Source organism: Varanus komodoensis, unplaced genomic scaffold (genome assembly GCF_004798865.1).
Source record: "Varanus komodoensis strain SLA01 unplaced genomic scaffold, ASM479886v1 scaffold47, whole genome shotgun sequence".
Lineage (NCBI taxonomy): Eukaryota > Metazoa > Chordata > Lepidosauria > Squamata > Varanidae > Varanus > Varanus komodoensis.
Window position 1 is genome coordinate 2,499,058 of NW_025336045.1, and position 20,476 is coordinate 2,519,533.

A 20,476-nucleotide genomic window follows, 5' to 3' on the forward strand; every position below is an offset into this window, starting at 1 on the left:
ACGGGAACTGCTGCTGCTCGAGCAGTGGAACATGGATCCAGAGAAGCGTTTCTGCATGGACCATGTTGTTCATTCTCTCTCTCACACACACACACGCACGCACACCACTCATTACTTCATAGTGCTTGATTCAGTTTGCTTTGTTGACAGAACAAAACAATGGGCCTCATGAGAAGTACTTCTGTGTGGATGGTTGTTGTGCTGTTAGAACATGTAAAAAGATGGGACTTTTGTACTGGGAATCTGCTGTTTGCACAGCAGACTGTGGCTGTTACACCCATTTTCCTGAAAAAAGGAGTAGCACAACACATCCCTACAGTGTAATTCATAGCTGTTATTGATGCTTTTGTTTTTAAGGAAATCAGGGGGCAGGGACTGTAGTATTTACTAAACGAAAAGTACTTTCCTTCATAAAAGACCTTCTGCATTCCAATTCCTTCTGATCTCACTGTTCACCATTCACCCAACTATAGCTACGCTGTATATAACCCTGAAAATTCCCATAACACTCCATTCAGCCAATGAAATAGCTATAATCTATGAAATCTTATTCCAGATTAAATTTGATAGCCTACAAGGTGCCATAAAACTTATTTTTGTTTTGGCTGTTCATACTTTGAGTTGATGATCATGTAGAAAATGGAGGCATGACTTATGAGAAGCAATGGGATCCACCCCACCCCCCACTCACACACACTTCAATCTTTAGTTATTGTATAGCTTATCAGTTATAAGAGTTGATGTCAAGTTTTTCCCAGGATTTCTATAAATTTCCAAGAAGGGGAATTGACATACCTTGCCTTCTATTGCACATGCATGTAAATGAATGCACAGACTGATACAATGCACAAATGGCCAATTCACATGCCTTATCGTCAGAATATCATAAGACAATTGTGTTTCTAGTATAGAATTATTTACTCTATTTTATCATCGCTATATTTGCTTCCCTTCCAGGAACTAAAGACCTCCACGTTTTTACCCTCACAACAATCCTGTGTAGTAGGTTAAACTGAGAGGCGGCACACTGCTCCAGGTGAACCCATGAGAAATGGAAGTCATCCGTTGCGTCTTCTTAGGCAGCCAAATGCCTTCGAGTAGCACGAGCTGGCCGTGTCTGTTTATTGCTTTGTCTCTTCTGTCTGATTGAGTCGGTTAGCATCTGTGTTTTTCAAGTGTGTGTGTGTGTGCACACACACTGTATGCTGTTCTTTGTATCTAAATTCTCTACCATGGAAGAAATTATAATCCTTTGTGATGCACAGAGGCCACAACGAAGAAATTATAATCTTCTGTTTCCAAGAAAACATGGAAGATGATTCCCACTGAAACACATAGTGAAAATTGCTTTTGAGTGGTTTCTGTGCATTGTTGAATGTGTAGGAACAAGCGTCAAGTGTGTGCTGAGGATGGGGCTAAGTAGTGGGATCAATACTACTAGTCTGGCTTCAGGGCCCATCCTGACTTTGTTCTGAGGATCTAATAACCATCTGTAGTGGCAGCCTCATGCGTTTGTGTGGTTGTTTTATTCCTCCTTCATTTCCTCCACACTGCACACTCAAGATCTTACAAGTTGGCTGAATCTCTGTGGCACTGCAGTTGTGGCTCAAACAGGAGAATGCGGAGTCCAAAGAAATGATTTTGTGTGGCTGTATGATATACCCAATCTTAAAGTTCATGTGCATTTAAAGTAAATAAGTGTACTTATTTATTCATTATATTTAAACCCCACGTTTTCCTTTGCTTCCCCCATCTTTCATACAGGGTGCTTGCTCTTAGGATGCAAAGCCTGCCCTGCCTCCAATGACCTCCTTGGTTCTGCCTCTGTGGCGAACATGTGCTCTGCTCCACCAGTTTCAGTGGGCACCAGCCACACTGGACCCAGCCAAGAGCATCTGGTGATTCAGCCTCCTCTGGAACAAGCTCTGTTTAGCCTCTGTTCATGTGACACTCCCCTCTTCTGGATAAGTAGGAAAGGCATCATGGTGCCTCTTCAGAGAATGACTTGAAGTCCCCTGTGCCTAAAATAATGGAGAAGCTGCCTATACTGAGAAACGTGGAGGCAGATCAGGGAGATCTTGGAGGTCTCCTGCAAGAGAAGGCCAAGGAGCCTTCCGTTCAAGATACACCCAAACCCCACTGTCAAGGCCGATGCCAAGCAGTCACCTCACCACAGAATGCAGGTGTTTCAAGCTGCTGGCTCAAATGGCTCTAATGTAGGAATGTTCACCTGGGGGATCTCATGGGCAGAGCTCTACCCATGAATAGACCATTGCTCCGGTAACCGTGAACATTTGAGCTTAAAAGTCTTCAGTTCTAAGCACACAATAATTGCTCAGTGTTTGTGCGGCTTCCTACAAGCTTGGGCCTTGTCTTGCTGCACCCTTCCTGTGCTTGCACTTCGGACTGCCCACTGACCTTGGTTCTGGCAAAAGCTCTGGAGCTGTTCTCTGGAAAAGGGGGGAAATTGTATGAATCTGATATGCAGGACGTGTAAGTGGGAGAGGTCCATAGCTGTCCTTTCAGTTGCTTTGATACAATGGCAGGCATGCTGAAGTCTGCTTGCGATCAGTGGGATTTAGGTCTACAGTTCTTTAAATTGAATCAGGTTTATACAGCTTGGGTACATCTGTCTTTTTCCCCAGCTTGTACCATGGTTAAGCAGAGTTTATTTATCTTGACAGACTGTTAATTTTTAAAAGGCAGCAAGATAAAACACAGATAAAGCATGGAAAGAATTTGGTAAGATACCTGTGCAAGCAGCTGTTGTTAGATGACCAACGTAAGTGAATTGGAGACATTGTAGTGATGATACTTTGCAGGAATAAATTACAGAAAATTCAACAGGGGAGGGGACAAAACTTCAAAGGACTTGATACTGTTATTTCCTTCAAAACAGTATGGATGCAAGCTTGTATTAGCTTAATAGTTTCTACTGTTAGTGAGGAAGGAAAGTATCTTTTTAAAGGCTTTATTTAAAATTTCCAAAATCATAGCAAAACTGTGTTCTTGAGAGCTTGTATTCCATTTATTATTATTCTTTGTGGCTTCTGTGAAATATGTTACATTTGTAAATAGTACAGTGTTCCCAACATCTATTCCCAGGATCTGTTTCTGGTCCCAAAGCTCAACTGTACAACATCAAGGTATATTTGCAACCTCACTCTTATCCTACCTGTATTTTTAAGTACCAAACTAGGGTTTTATAAGTAATTTAGATAAAAGCATATATTTTTGTTGCAAAGTATTAAACGTTCTTTAATCTTTTTTTTTTAAGCTACAAAGCAGAACAGAGATAACAGGCACCCGAATCAAGTAAGAAGAACTCTTTCTGAACCATGTTAGAATCCTGGAATAGAAATGTAATAGTAGCAGACAGTCTGAAAATACAAGTTAGGGCCCTTCTTGAAGCAACTTACCTTCTCCAATGCTTATGCTTGCTGAGATACAACACCTAAATGAAAAGGACCCATCAACCTGCAAAATGCTTTTAATGAATTAACTGACTCAAAAGCACAATGTGCAAACCTCTAATGCCAACTGAAGTTAGCCAAGGTAATAACTAAAGCTACTAAGAACAACTACCTTACATTCTAATATCTGTTCCTGTTCCAACAGGATAGATTTCTAGTTGAAACAGGATCCATCTGCTGGGAGGGAAGGGAGAGAAACAGAAGTTCTAGAACTATCATTTATTTTCTGTTCTATTGTATTGCAACAAGAGTTTTTATTCCTGAACTGCAGTATATACATACTTTGCAATACAAATGGAATTCACGGGCCATAAACTTTTATGACATCAAATGACAACAAACATTGATTTGATCTCTATAAAGAAAATATTCAAAAAATAATAATCTTTCGCCCTCCAAAGCTGAAAAAGAGTTTTGGATCACAGACATCAAACCAGGCAAATACTATTGTTCCAAAGTACAAAGATGACAAGCAAAAATCACCAGGGCTTATTTATGACATAAGATATCACCCTTAATGAAAGAATGAACTATTGCAGATTTTCTTTTCTCAGTCCAGCAATATCTGTGTCAACTGCTGGAAAGCACTGGAAAATAGTGTACAAAATCATGTGCTACAAACAAAGAGATTAATGATTTGACATGTTTATGGTGGCTTCAGTGTTCCTACAAGGTTACTGCCCCACTGTGAAAATATGGCTCAGAGGATTTTGCATGAACGCTGGGAAAGCCCCCACCTTGACACAATCACACCTCCAAGAAGAACACCACAGAAAGGACCATATTTTTATCTTTTTTAGAAGCTGGAGCATACGTCTCTACACCAATATTCTAATCTAATACCAGTTTTCAGTAGGCAGAGCACTTTAGATCTGCTCCAAAAATGGCTACTCAGATGAAAAAACTGAACAGAAGACCCAAATATATGAAAAAGCACAACTAAGACAATGTTTCAAACTATTCCAATGTACAAGTGAAATAGTTATTACTCCATGACTCCCAATTTGGCATGGAGGCTTACAACATACAATAGCAATGCCAGGCACGTGTATGCATTCATGCATTATTCTAAACGGTGAGATAGCATCACATAAACAGGTCTCAAAAGTGCTCAAGTTAGGTGACCAGCAATCACAAATTCAGAAGGTTGCCATTTCATAGGCAACACAGTGCATTCCACATCTTAAGTGCCCCAAAACTCACCGTGGTGTTTCCAGATTCTGTACATACGTCAGTCTCTTGCAACAAAAGCAACTGTAAGACTCCAGACTCCTTATATTTAAAACAGAGGATTTCTGGGAAACCAAATCACCTAGAAAAATATAAAAGAAAAAAGTGAACTAAAACTAAAATTGTAGGTGGGAGCAAGAAAGGAAACAGGAGCTTACCAATGATCATACATCAAGAATAAAAATAATTCCATGGTATCAAATGTTTTATCATCTAATTATTTATTTGGAGAGTTTTGTTTCCCAAGTGGAAGACACAAAAATCTGCAGGTAAGGAGCATAGCAGTTTCTCTGGTTGTGTCAATTACTAACATGGACTGTCCCTTACCACAACACTGTTCCACAGTGTCAGCAATGGCATTGTTTTATAGAAGCTTTAAGAAGGATATTATTATTATTATTATTCCATTATTATTATTATTATTATTATTCCATCATCATTATTATTCCATCATCATCATTATTATTCCATCATTATTATTATTATTCCATTATCATCATCATCATCATCATCATCATCATCATCATCATCCATAGCTCTATGCTGCTTTTCATTTGAAACATTTCCTGCAGCAGGCTAAAAAAGAATGAAAGAAAACCACCCAGAGAATGTAGCATCATGAGGTTGGTACAAAAATAGAACACGGCTGCAAGAAGCCACTAAGCAACCAGATCCATTAGCACTGAGTCCTGACGCACCTCAAAGAGACACCTTTCCATGGGGCCTGTGGCCAGCCTCTCCCTGCTCAAGAGTCATACCAGCCTCTAGGCTTATAAGAAGTACTCCTAGTCATTGACATTCATTTGGGAATGGATCGAAGAACATTCCCATACTGCAAGCTTGTTCTTCAGGGCAGTACAATCCTATCCAGATTGGGGCAGTATAATCCTCCTGGGAAAATGTCACCCAGCTGTCACCTCTCAGGATTCAGCTTAATTTATTAGGCAGCATCCAACATAACCTTGGCAGGTATCTTCATACTCAGTCTATGTTGTGTGTGGTTCCTCTTATTTCAGATGTAATGGAGAAATACTGTTGGATGCCATCAGCATACTGACAGCACCTTGCCCCAAATCCCCTAGGAACCGCATTCAGTGGGTTTATAGAGACAGCATCAGATAAGAGATAGGATTGCCAGGGAGGTGACATAGGGACCTCAAATACTGATCTCCAGTACCTGAGCTGTAGAGATGAGGAAATCACTGCAAAGTGGTGCCACCAACTTTCAAACCACAGAAGTTACCATGGCATGAAAAGCTGCTGTGTAAGCAAGCAAGAGTAAGTCCCTCTGTACCTCTCTCAGTAAAGGCAACACACCAGGGTAAAAAAGTCTTTTTCCATTCTATAACCGCCCCCGCCCCCTTGATTGCAATGGGTCTAGATAAGCAGAAAACTCCAATGATGTGTGTAGCTGGGTCATCACCATCCTCTTGAGCACCTCAGCCAAAGAAACAGTATTCACTACTTGAGATTAGTTAATATAAACCTCTGGATGGAACTTCACTTACATTTAATTAAAGGGTAAATATTCTTCTGGACTGTGCTCCTTCAGTCTCAAGCCAAGCAGCTGCATGTCCAAAGGATCCACCATTACATGCATGCAGAAAACCAGCATGTCATGGAGATCTGATTTAGTCTTGCCTTCTGACATACTGGCTTCCCATGTGAATGTGTTTTGTGGGAGAGTGTGCATTGCTGCGCATGCAGAGTTACAAGTGCAAGTAAGAGCGCATGCAGGCGTAGCCACTCCACTCCAGCCTGGAATAGTACAGTCCACAGAGATAAGATTTACCAATTTGATTTTGCTGGCAGGCAGGTTCTAAGCAGGACGGGGAGGAAGAGTTGTAAAAACACCCCTTGCAAGCAGCATCTAAAGTCAAAGATGAATTGCAAACGCATTACTGGATATGGCAGTAAAGAGGAGCAAGAGAGGGACCATATATAATATGGGGCAAAACTAGAGAATTATAGAGCAAAATCTGTGCTCCAAGAGAAGGATGCTCACGCTGTAAACATAAGCTTCAATTCTGTATTTTTAGAACATAAGCACAGTCTTGGTAGCCGGAAAAAAAAGTCATAAGCTAACAAGACAGTTTTATATCCATGCACCCCAATCTCAGAAGTAATAAATGTGAAAATAATCCTTATGGCAGGAGGTGGCATGTATTCCTGCAAAATGAACTGCTGCCATTTCCTCAGAATCAATATATATTTTTTTCTTTTAAAGTGAATATAACACTACATATTGATTTTGTATTTTGAGGACAATGCATTTTGGCCCCATGTAACAAACATTTTAGAGAGCCTTTTTAGTACAGAAAATGAATTGGTATAGTTGAGTTTCAGAAACTGAGGGTCAGTTCACAGTTATGCGTTTCGTACATGCATAGGTGTGAAAAGCAAAATCTGCATGTACCATCATGCAGGAAGGGTCTCTTGCCATAACCCATGCTGGGAGCTGGTGTTTTCGCACTTACGTGGTGTGTGCTCAAACAGCAATGTGAACGGGAGCAACACACATTTCAAAGCAGCATGCAACATTGTCACACATCCATATCATGCTCTCCCTGCTAGAGGTGCAGAAAATATTAAACAGCAGAACATGCGGAGCTGCCCAGAACACGTTTTTCTTAAAAACAGTCCTCCCTGTTTTACTAATATTCGCACAGCATAGCACCATGCAGCCACTTAATTGTAACTAAAAGACAACACAGAATTGAAAAGGTGATGCTAGTGCTCTCTGAGTGGGAGGCAGGTAAAAATTACTTAGAACCAACTTGGAAGCAATAGCTAGAGGCACAAAGGTTAATCTCTTCTAACAGAGTTCTGTGGCACCTGAAATGCTGGCAACTGTATTGTGGCAGTTGTGTTTCCTGGCTAGTGTTTCATTTGTCAGTTGCAGTTGTAATGGAAATGTCCAGAAAACAAAACTTCAGAAGTTTCCCTAACATTTTAAGTGATTGCTTTACAATCTGTTTATGCTACTTCTTCTACCAAGGTCAACTGGAAAAGGATTAATTTTCTTAAAGTCTGATCTCAGTATTTTTGTTTTGTTTGTTTCCTTCCACAGGCAGACTGACTACATAATTCTGCATCATTGAATGAAATGTTCAAAGTTGGGGGCAGGGAACAGGATGTGCATAACTTCAGCTTAAAAGTTGAGATTTTCTTTAAGAAATAGCTTGGAGTATAATTGGCTGAGACTCATCTGAGAATAAGCATTTTTCTCCCTGATACATTAAATTATTGCTGAATGTCCAATTTCAATAAAAATATTATACCAATTTGACAAGTACCTGGAGAACATAAAAATAGGAACATCAGCACTTGTGGAAAATACACTGTTTCCATGTAGGAGAATATACAGACACAAAAGAAAGCCTTTCAATCTACTGGCCAGTTAAAATAAATGGTTGTTTATTTATTTATTGTATAGGGCAAAGGGTCTCTGGTTGGTTTACAAATTTAATTGTTTCAAAAGAAATGCTCAAAATGCTTCTCTCTTAAGAATCTCAAGCAGAAAACTATCTTCCATAGAAAATACGCTTTGTAGTAAGGAATAAGCAGTAGGAATGTGGCACAATTTATATTCTAACCCTAATATAAACACAAAGAATTTGGTATCACCTCATCACTTGACAACCCAAAAACCAAGATGTAAAAGGTATTAGACACACAGTAGATCAAAGCAAGCCAGATCTTTCCCTAGAAGCAAAAATGACAAAACTAAAGCTGTCATACTTCGGACACATCATGAGAAGGCAAGGCTCAATGGAGAAGGTCATCATGCTAGAGGAAATCAAAAGCAGAAAAAGAAAAGGCAGACCAAATAAAAGTCTAAAGTCTTCCCTCCATAAGTCTTCTAGACTCTAAAAAGTCTAGAAGAGCTGATCAAGACTGTCATGGACAGGACCATTTTGGAGGGCTTTAATTCATATGGTTGCCGTAAGTCAGATATGACTTGATGGCACATAACAAACAAGATGGATCTCCTTCAGTGTACACGAAGTGGCAATTTCCCCACATTAGACCAAACAGAGTGGAAAGCAGCAGGATAAGGTTCGCAGTCCCTGATCCTCACCTCCACGTGCTCAGTTTAACATTTGCATAGCTCCTATGTGTGTAAGCTCTCTCTAAATTATTAGAAATCATGGTTTTCCAGGGTACAATATGCATGATGCTGCATATGACCAAAGGGCAGATCTTAAGAAAGCTGAAGAGGACTTCAGCAGCAGAGAGTATACGCACCCCACCCCATTCCACATGGAAACGTTCTTGACAGGTGCCTCCAGATGTTTTAGATTCCAAATCCCACTATCCCTGGTCATACTGGCTAAGACTGATGGGAGCTGGGATTCTGAACAATCCAGGCTGAGGAAGGCTGCCATGTAAGAACTGCCAGTATGTTCAGTTCACCCATGAAGGTACATAGTACAAAAATACAAAGATATTCTGGATTGGTTAACTACAAACTCACTATACTTCTGTCTCTTCAAATATTCATGCTACTACCCAAAACTGTATACTCCCTACTGATAGATCAAACACAGGTCCATAGCTAATTCAGCTTCTCATATCATTTTCTGATATATTTTGCTCATATTATGCCACAAATCCTGAGTTTTGAGGGGCCACTCAAAAGCATGAAAATGACATGCTTAGGTGGGGCCTGGCAAATGCTTAAAATCTAACACTGCCATGTCACTTAAAAATGTGTGCCAACAAACCCCAGTTTGTTTTGTCTAATTAAGGCTTATGCAACCACCATACTTTGCAGTTTGTAGCATTGCATATCTTATGCACATCAAGTGGTAACAATGCCAATTAAATCCATTTAAATTCCAAGTTGTATTTCAAAATGGGATAAATCAAAGGGCATGAATATGCCTGCAAGGTACTGCAATGGTACTCAAAAATTTTGGAAGCCCTGCCGGACTTGCTCATGAACAGAAGCATTCTCTCTTCCAGCAAGTTCAAGAAAAAGAATTTAACTGAGAACCATTCAGGAGACAGTTTGTTGTTTAAAGCAGTGGGTGAAGAAGGAAGAGAGGAGGAGTCCCCAGGTTCAGTCCAAAGGGCAAGAGAGGACACACTGGGCACTCACTGGAGAGTGAGTGTGTGGATGCACCCAAAACATCTAACTTAGCAGAAAGTTTCTTTTGAGCATTTGCAGAATGTATTTCCCAACAACTGTTGTCAAGCACTCAGGGAGCTTCCAAGTGCAATAAATAAAATACTCTAGCCCTCAAGTATTTGAAACAAAGGTTTTCATGCCTTGGAATGATTCCTAGCTGAGCACATCAGAGTAAGCTGTCCCAGCTGGTCCAGAGCCTCTGGGATACAAGGAGCCAAGCAACCAAGGAGCAAGTGACCAAGGAGAGAAAACAGGAGGTTGGTGGCGGAATTTGGTGAGGGAGGTCCCTAACATGTTTCTTTTTCTACTTTTTTTCTATTTACTTCTTTTTCCCACTAGTTTTCCCTTTCCCATTTGTTTTCTTGCTTGTAACGTCCTCACACCCTCTGTTGTTAACCTTCATTGAAGACAGGACAAAGCATTGGGTTGTTACAACAGGGCCAACAAGCTAGAATCAAAAAGGGGCAGAAAGAATGGACTGGGAAGAATCCACAGTAGTGTTGACATGCAGTGTCTGTTCAATGTTTGTCTTCCTGCCTGAGGTCAACATGAACTACACATGCTACAAGTGTAAACTAGTAGCCCTGCTAGAGGAAAAGGTGAGAGCACTAGAGCAGCGAGTGTCCACCCTAAGGGAAATAAAAGATGAAGAGTTTTTAAACAGAGAAGTACAAGTGCAACTGCTAAGAGCAGTACAGAAGCAAGAAGCGCAACAGCAAGCTGAGAGAGAAGAAGAGAATCCTGAAAGGGTACTTTCGGATCGCTTTCAGCCACTAACAGGAGATGAGTGAACAACAGGTTGTGAATGAACTTCATGGCACACTGAGAGATGTTGAACAATAGGATAAAAGACAGCCAAATAAGAGAGATGTTGCAGCTTGCGATGATGATAATAATAAGGGAAGAGTGTTAGTTGTGGGAGACTCCCCACTGTGCAGAATGGAAAAATATGTATGCCGCGACGACCCAGAGAATGGCTGGATATGCTGTCTCCTTGGAGCCAAGATTAATGATATAACCAATAGATTTACGCATCTCATACAATCCACTGACAAATGCCCCTTCCTTTTCATCTACATGGGAACAAACGATACTGCCAGGATAAGCTATGAGTAAATAGCATCAGACTTTGAAGCTCTAGGGAGGAAAATCGAAAACACTAGGGTCCAGATAGTCTTCTCTTCAATCCCACTAGCATGTGGAAGAAGAAGTGATAGGGAAAGAAAAATCCTTGAAGTGAATGACTGGCTATGATGGTGATACTCTAAAGAGAGATTTGGATTCTGGAAACACAAGCTGAGCTTCCTGGAAGATGGACTATTGGCAAATGATGGCCTGTACCTCACAAAGAAAGGAAAACATGTGTTTGGCCATTACATGAAAACATTAATCAAGAGTCTTTAAAATGAAACATACAGGAGAGGAAGATGTGCAGCATGGCTCACCATCACCTACCTAACTAATGTATTTCAACAGAGAAAAACCCTCAAGCGGGACCTAACATTAGTTAATAAAACATGTAGGAAGAAAACCAGGGCACAATCAAAATGAACTTTGATGTCTGTACACCAGTGCAGACATCAAATTTGGCAAGTAAACAACATTAACTTGTGCTCACAGTATGCAAGGGCAATTACACTCTTATTGGAATAACTGAAACTTGGTGGGATGACTCACATGACTGGAACTCTACAATTGATGGATATAACTTGTTCAAGAAGAAGAGATGGGACAAAAAAGGAGGTGGAGTCTCACTATGTAAGAGACTCATATATCTGCACAGAAATACAGGAAGAGGAATTTAGTATCCCCATTGAAAGCATCTGGCTTAATGTAAAGGGAGCAAAGAATTTTTTTTTTTTTTAAAAAGCCACAGTTACTAGCGTTTTTTAATGACCACCCAGTCAAAAAGAGGACATGGATACAACCTTTGAAAAGCAACTTGCCAGCGTTTCCAAGAATGATGTAGTCATCACGGGGACTTCAATTTCCCTGATATATGCTGAGAGACAATTTCTGCCAAACATAGCCCCTCCAAGAGATTCTTGACATGCACTGCCAACAACTTCCTCCAGCAGAAGGTAGAGGAAGGAATGAGAGGAACAGCTATCCTCAATTTAATAGCAGGCACAGGAACCCTGGGGGGAAGTGACCATATGATACTTGAATTCTCAATTATAATGGAGACAAAGGTTAACTGCAGCCAAACATGTACACTAGACTTCAAGAAATCCAACTTTAATGGACTCGGAACAATGGTAAGGGAGGTATCATGGGAACTCACCCTTGAGGGAAAAAGAGTCCAAGAGGGGTGGGAAATCTTGAACAGAGATTCTCCAAGCACAACTACGAACAATTCCAAAAAGAAAACAGTGTAGAAGTCAACAGAGGAAGCCCACGTGGCTCCACAAAAAATTAAGTGACAGTCTGAAAGGAAAAAAGAGCATGTGCAGGAGGTGGAGTGGCAGGGAGAGGCCTTTACAAAGGAAGAGCATGAACAAACAGCAAGGAATTGCAGGGATGGCCTCAGGAAGGCTAAGCAGCAGACTAGTAAGGGATGCAAAGCAAAGCACAGCACAAACAGGAAAGCCTTCTTCAGGTATGTCCAAAACAAATGACATGAAAGAACAAGGTGCCCAACTACTTAAAGTGGATGGCAAAGTGATAACAGAAGAGAAGGAGAAAGGAGGGGCGGCTTAGTTCCTACTTTGCCTCAGTCTTCTCCCACAAGAATATCTACAACAAAGAAGAACAACAAACTGAAAGTGAGGGATGGCAGCCCAAGATCGACAAACAGATGGTCAAGGAATGTCTAGATGAAATAAACACATTGAAATTTCCAAGTCCTGATGAAATCCATCCCAGAGTCATAAAAGAACTTGCAAAGTAACTTTCTGATCCACTGTCTATTATCTTTGATAAATCCTGAAAAACAGGAGAAATGCCAGACAACTGGAAAAGGGCTAACATTGTCCCCATCTTGATTGTCCCCAGGATGAACCTGGGAACTACAAACCAGTTAATCTGACATCAATCCCTGGAAAAAAATGGAACAAATTATTTAAAAACCAGTCTGCAAGCACCTTGAAGAAAATGCAGTGATTAATAAAAGCCAACATGGATTTATCAAAAATAAATCCTGTCAGACTAATTTAATCTCATTTTTGATTGGGTAGCCTCCCAATGGAGAGCAGAAATACTGTGGACATAATCTACCACGACTTTAGCAAAGCTTTCAACATAGAGCCCCACAACATCCTGATAAGCTAACTAGCAAAAAGTGGAATAGATAGAAAAACTATAAGGTGGATCCGAAATTGGCTGCTAAATTGGACACAAAGAGTGCTCATCAATGGCACCTTCTCAAACTGGACAGAGGTAACTAGTGGGGTGTCACAAGGGTTTAGTGTCAGGCCCAGGCAATGATAACCTCCTCATCTAGGAATCTACTGAATCACCTTTTAAAACCAGTTAAATTGGTAGTGATCAAGAGCATTCCACAGTTCATGTGCTGCATGAAGCGTCATGTAGTGGTTAGAATACCCGACTGGAACTCAGGGGATCTGGGTTCTAGTCCCCAGTCAGCTCAGTGGGTGACTGAGCCAGTCATGGACTCTTAGCCTAACCCATCTCACAGGGAGATTGTTGTGATAGTAAAATGGACAAGGGGAAACCTTGTAAGACAGTACAAATTCCTTGCAGGAAGACAAAAGGTGGAATACAAATGTAATAATAAGCCATCCTGGACATCCGCTAATCAACTTCATGGGATGACCCCAGGTTCTAATAGCATAAGAGGGGGAGAAAACTGTTGTTCTATTCACTTTCTCTGTATTATGCATAATTATGTATGCCTCATTCATGCCCCCCTTGCTCACCATTTTTCTAAGTTAAATAGATCCAGACATTGTAATCTTTCCTGATAAGACTTGCTCCAGCCCTTTTCTGCATTTCTAACAATTCTGCAGTATCCTCTATGCAGTGCCCAGAACTGTACAAAATATTGCAAGTATGGCTATAATATAGGTTTCTATAAGGGCATTGGCAGTTTCATTTGCAGGTCCTTTCCTAATTATTCAGCATGAAATTTGCTTTTTCTTCCCAGTAAGAATCCTGAGCCAGTGTGCAGTTATTGGTATTCTTATTGTACTGTCTACAATAATCCCAAGAATTCTTTCCTGGCCAGTCACCACTAACTCAGTTCCCATTGCTGTATATTAGGGCTGGGATTAACCCTTTCAGAATCTCCCCCTATAGCATCCACAGACATTCTCAGTCTGGAGCTGAGCCAAAAGGAAGTCCATGCATGCTTGCCGTTGGCACAATGGGCAACCTTCCCCGACAACAGCTGCAGGATGTGTAAAAGAGGTACCACAAACAGGCAAGCTAGACACCTTTCCAGCAACCAACTTTGTTCCCCACTTGCTGCCGTCGGTGGCAGCACAGGAGGGAAAGGGGGCTACTTGGGTAGCACACACGACTCAATTGCTGGCAAGCACCCAGTGAACCCTCCCCTGGGCACACTGGCCAGAACTTGGACCGAGTCCCTGCAATGCAGACCAGAGTCTGGGGAACCAAGGCCAACAGATTCTCACCACAAACGGAATCCTCACACACCCCTACTGTGTGTGTGAAAATGGCATTTTTTTTGTCCCAATATACACCACGTTGCACTTGCTTAAACTGAACTACATTTGCCATTTTTCTGCCCATTTTCTCAGTTTGAAGCTCTTTGCAATCCCCCACCTCTTGGTTTAACCATGCTAAATAGTCCTACGTGATCAGCAAACTATCCACCTCACTACTTGACCCTAATTCCAAATCATTTACAAACAAGTTAAAAAGCACTGATCCCGATACAGATCCCTGTGGGACATCCCCCCATCAGGAGAATTTACCATTTATTCCTACTCATTGTTTTCTGTTCTTTCACCAGTGACTGATGCACAAGAAGACCTCACCTCTTATTCAGTGACTATCAAATGTGTTGAAGAGACCCTAATGACTGACTTGATCAAAAGTCTTTTGGAAATCCAAGAGAATAATACCTACCAGACCACCCCTATCCCCATGTTTCTTGACACTCTCAAAGAACTCTAAAGAAATTTGTAGAAGACATACTGATTCTTTTTCAGCAAGGCTTGTCCTTCTATGTGCTTATTAATTTCATCCTTAATAATGCATTCAATGAATTTACCTGGCACAGAGGTTAAGTGTAGTGGTTAAGAGCCTGGGACTGGGACTCAGAGGATCTGGGTTCTAGTCCCCGCTCAGCCATGGAACCATCTGGGTGACCTTGGGCCAGTCACAGACTCTCAGCCCAACCTACCTCACAGGGTTGTTGTTGTGGGGATAAGATGGAGGAGGCGATGTAAGCTGCCTTGAGCCCTTTGTAGGAAAAAGGCAGGATATAAATAAAAAAAAAAAAAAGGTAATTGGCCTGAGATTTTCTGGAACTCCTTGGATCGTCTTTCAAAAACTGTTATTACATTGGCCATGCTGCAGTCCTCTGGTCCAGAGGCTGATCTTAGGGATATGTTATTTTTGCTAAATCAGCAGTTCCACTTTAGAGTTCTTCAGTAACTCTAGGACTATTGCCATCTAGACTATTAGTTTATAACCTTTTAATCTGTCAATAGGTCAATCTCCTGTCACTACAATTTACCTCTGTTCTTAAGATTTCCTTCCTGAAAAATTGTAGGTATCTCTCCTAAAATTTCTGCACTGAAGACAGAGGAAAATACTGAATTTAGGAACCAGTTCTATGGCAGCTAGATGCTGTCCAAACAGCCATGGGGAAGATCAGACTTGCAGCTCTGACCTTTGCAACATGTTCTTAGGTTAGAGCTGGAACTCCAACCTGGGAGAGCTCTCCCTCCATCCTTGCAGCCCATGCAGTCCTTTGTGTACAAGCTGCAACAATAAGAATAGTTCATCTCAGGCTGATATTTGGGGACTGGGGAGGGGAAGAGACGGGCTTAGCTGGGATGCGGTGTATCAGAGCGGGGCCACACTCCCGCCTCCTTTTTACATGCAAGGACAAGAAGCATAGCCAAAATTGGCTGTTGAAATGTTCTGTATGGAGGGAGAAGCGTGGAGGTTATCCTCCCCTCCACATTCTGTCTGTTCTCAATAGGATGCTTGTAATCATCCAAGTTTGGAAGGATATGGGCAGTTACATAAGTTCACGCTGCCCATTCCTCTGCAATCTCTTTCCTGAGGGGAAGGCCAGCAGGATGAGTGGTTTGCTGTTGCTGCGGTGCTGTTTGTTAAGGTGATGAATCCCCCAGCAGAAAGGACTCTTCCAGCGGGATACGTTCCCTTTCCTGCTGTGGTCCCCTATGCCTTGTATCTCAGTTGAGTATGGTATGAGTAGAGATGATCAAGTGTTTGCCTACATTAAATTTTAATAGTTTGCATTGTATATTATTTTTACCCATTCTACCATACTGGGGAGTATGGAATATTTACTCTAGGATGGTGAAGGAGCCTGCAAAAGCAGACTGTGTGGTAGTGCAAAGGGGGACTGCAGTGAGGGGCAAAAAGTTGTGTTGTACGAGTTGGGCGTCATGTTGAATGCTGTCCAATGCCTTCTTAAATTTGCCATATATTTTTCCCTTCTTCATCCAGAGAAGGCTAAAGTCAACTGAAGAACACTGTTAAATTGAGATCAGTATTTTTACACCAAGTATTTAATGCTTCACAAATCAGCATGTGACAGTCTTCTATTCTGAGTCATTTAGACCAAACAATGGATTATTTGTAGTATCATAGCACCTTTTATTCTAGTGTGCACTGTACATTAATAAGGAGGCATAACAATATTTCTCCCCATATCGGTGGAGACACAACGTATTATTCAAACTGTTCTTCATGGATCTGTTTCTGTTGGAATTCAGGCCTGGTTTTGGCATAGAGACAGCCTTGGTTGCCCTGTATGATGACCTGTGCAGGGAGAGAGACAGGGGAAGTGCGACCTCTTGGCGGCTTTCAGTCCCGTTGATCTTGGTATCCATCCGGCGTGGCTGGCTGAGGTGGGAGTGGGGGGCACTGCACTGCAGTGCTTCCACTCCTACTTGAAGGGTTGCATCCAGAAGGTGATGCTTGGCGAATATTATTCAGCTCCATAGATTCTCTAGCATCGAGTTCCTCAGGGGTATGTTTGATGCCCCACCCTTTTCAACATCTTCATGAAATTGCTGAGTGGGGTCATCTGGAGTTTTGGAGTGTGTTGTCATCACTATGCTGACAACACACAACTCTATTTCGCCTTTTCATCATTGGCAAATGAGGCTGTGGATGTGCTATACTGGTATCTGGCTACAATAATGGACTGGCTGAGGGCTAGCAAACTGAAACTCAATACAGGCAAGACTGAGATGCTATTGGTGGATGATTCCTTTGACTGGATGGGGGATGTTCAACCTGTTCTAGACAGGGTCACATTCCCCCTGAAGGAGCAGGTTTGTAGCCTGGGGGTGCTCCTTGATCTATCTTTGTCACTTGAGGCCCAGGTGGCATTGGTGGCTCAGAGTACTCTCTGCTAACTCTGGCACTCCTACATGGACAGAGATAGCCTGACTTCTGTAATCCATGTCCTAGATTAGATTAATGCAATGCACTGTACATGGGGTGTCCTTGAAGACAGCTTAGAAGCTGCAGCTAGCGCAGAATTCTAATAACTGGTTATTCATGTAATAATTAGTACAAGATCAGTTCTGGTCCACCTGTATTAGCTGCCTGGTCCCAGTTCAAGGGGAATTGTATAATGCCCTTACACAGTTTGTGACCAAAGTCTCTGTCAGACTGCCTCTCCCAGCCCCAATCTACATTACTCTCAGTCTCAGGAGCCTTCCTCCAGTTGCCAACCCCTTGAAAGGCTCGGAGTTGACAACTAGAGAGAGAGCCTTTTCTGTGGTGGCCCCCTAACCTTGGAACACCTTCCCTGGTACAGCTCACCTAGCACCAAATGTGTCATCTTTTCAGTGCAAGGTTAAGCTAGTCCTCTTTGCAGAGGCCTTTGAAAACCTTCCTGGTCATTCAGGGGCCTGATAGGACTATTCAGGTGCTTTTCTTTTACTGTCAGCTGTGATTAAATTGTCTTTTAATGATGTTCTTTGTTATTTAAAATTAATTTTTAATTCCTAATTCTTATTGTATTTTATTGTTTCTATACTTGGTTAACTGCCCAGTAACCTTTGGCTGTGGGCGATATAGAAATGAAATTAAATAAATAGATAAATAAATAATAAAAAGGTAGACTGGTATATATGTTTAGACCTTTAAAGAGCAAAACATTAGCTGTTCTTATTTCCATTTAAAACTCTTCAGCACACACTGGGTGAAAATTGATGTTGTGATAGATGTAAAACAAAAACTACAGGTCAGTGTGACATATTTAAATAGAAAATTTGACACTAGGAAGTTTGGCTGTTTCCAAGTAAAAGCTTTCAAGATGCTGCCAACACTTCTGACATTACGGCAAACTACAACTTTTACAAGTCTTATGCTTACTGACTGTAGTAAGCTCAGAACTGGGGGCATGGAGGGGGAAGACTCCAAATCTAACAACAACTGAAGCATTTCAACAGTATGACATTGAAATGTTAGCCTTGGGGGAGAAGCACACAAAAACCCATTGACCTTTTTAAACACATACATCTATTTTTGGAAGTCTACTTTGAAGAACTCTTAAGAATGCTTGCTTTCTTGGGACTAGGCCACCTCCTGCAAGCTGATGTTCTCTAGACCTGATCACTGGTCATTCTGCCTGAAGAAAACAGGGACTGTAATCCAGCACAACAGGATGCATCAGGTTGGAGAAGACTGGTGCAAGGACCTTTTCTTGAGGGACAGTGCCAGTACCCAAAGGTGAACAATGGAACAGCAAAATACAAACCTGACAGCATTTTGTTGCTGCCGTTGGGCTGCATTGTGCTTTGCTTTTTCCTTAGCAATGCTCTGCATAGATCTACCTATCCATTCTTGAGGAGATTCATCCACCTACAGCAGTGCAGCAGCACAGCTCAGTTGCATGTGGAAGGACAGCCAACTTTGCAAGGCTGTGCTATAATGCTCCATTTGGATCTTGAATTCTTTGAAAGAAAACCAAACAGGAAAAACAGTCCAATTGCTCGCCAGAATTAAATTTCTAATATTTTGCACTGAGTGCCATTTTCTCTTCGCTTTATCATACAGCACAAACTAACATAATCCCACAAATTAGCCTGCAGAAAGTTACCCACAAATAGCTCATACTTCTGGGGTTGCACACATTAGAGGCCGCAGACAAGAGGATGGGAAACAGGTGATGAAGGAGAGCTGTGCTGATCCTACTTGCTAAAGCTTGCTCTGTTGGCATCTCCAACAGCCCAGCTCCTCACTGGCATGGGAAAGAGCAGTGTGCTCTAACTGCCAACACAGTTTACAGGAAAGCAGTTGGGGGTAATCTGTTGTTATTTCTATAAGTGGGCGGAGATGGATAATTGTTTTACAGAAGCTTAACATTCCTGGACCATAGAAACTCATATTGCAACTTGACCTGGAAACAGCTCATTCTCTTGAATGATCTGCTCTGCCGGCATTTTCAGTTGTGCGTCATGTGTCAATGGAAATCGTTAGGACTGGACTCTGCCTAGCCGTGTTACACATCCCACCAGATTTGTAGTCTGCATTTGGGTTCACTGGATCTGCTATCTGTGGATTCACACATTGGTGTTTCTGTGCATTCCAGCCTCTTACCAGTTAGTACCTGCATTCTGCCCTTCGGCTATTAGCAACTCTCGGAGTTCTTACTGCGTAACTTCAAAAGCTGTGGTCATCCTGTACTTGCTTATAGGCAGTGTACTGGTGGTCTGTTTTTTTACAGGGATACCTGAATGACAAGAATGGTATCTATTCTTATGTCAGTTTTGCACAAATTACACTATTCAGACAACCACAAAAGCGTGCAGTTTCAACAAATGAGAAACAAATCCACAAAAGCAGTTAAGTGCCACAGTATTCCAAAAAAGTAAGCTACAGTTAAATCTGAGCTACGGAGTTTAGCTAAGTAAGAACAAGACCATGGCAAATAATGAAAAAAATATTAAGGAGGAGATTTTTTCAAACAAGGACTATCATCTTGGTACTTCCAGGTTGACAAAGTGATGCCTTCCAAAGGTAAAAACAGTTTTGCCTCAGACTTTGAGATGTATAACCTACAATTTCCCAAAGATCTAAACCAAATCTCAGTTCCCTGTTCCATTTATTCCCACAATATTTGGGGAGCCAAGGGCAGAGTTTCTTGGCTCTTTGAGAGAAAGTCAACTGAGGCTGATATACATACATTTGCTCACATTGTCCTCAATGGTTCATGGCAAAGGGATCAGCCACCCATTTTCAGTATTACTAGGAACCAGTATTTCACTACCTTGTGGTCACATGTATTGAATTGCAGAGTACTCACTTTACAGAACCCTCCAGGGTGAGTTCATCTATATATGCTCAGGCACACATACACCGATGATATCCAAAGTTAATAGATTTGGTTATGATTATACTGGGATTCCACTCCCAAGGTCATAGACAAGTGGCTATTCCTATCGGGCCTTGCATCAGTGAGAGAATAAATCATCTTTATTGATTAAGTGTTCTACAT

The 20,476-nt window shown here is 41.5% G+C and overlaps 1 protein-coding gene across 1 annotated transcript in view; it reads right to left on the bottom strand.

The window, feature by feature from the left end:
- Nucleotides 1–20,476, bottom strand: part of KLHL29 (kelch like family member 29) — a 434,198-nt gene that overhangs the window by 354,748 nt on the left and 58,974 nt on the right. Inside the window, exon 2 of the mRNA XM_044445123.1 lies at nt 4,677–4,785. The gene's annotated coding sequence lies outside the window, so the exon portion shown is untranslated. The remainder of the gene's footprint in view (nt 1–4,676; nt 4,786–20,476) is intronic.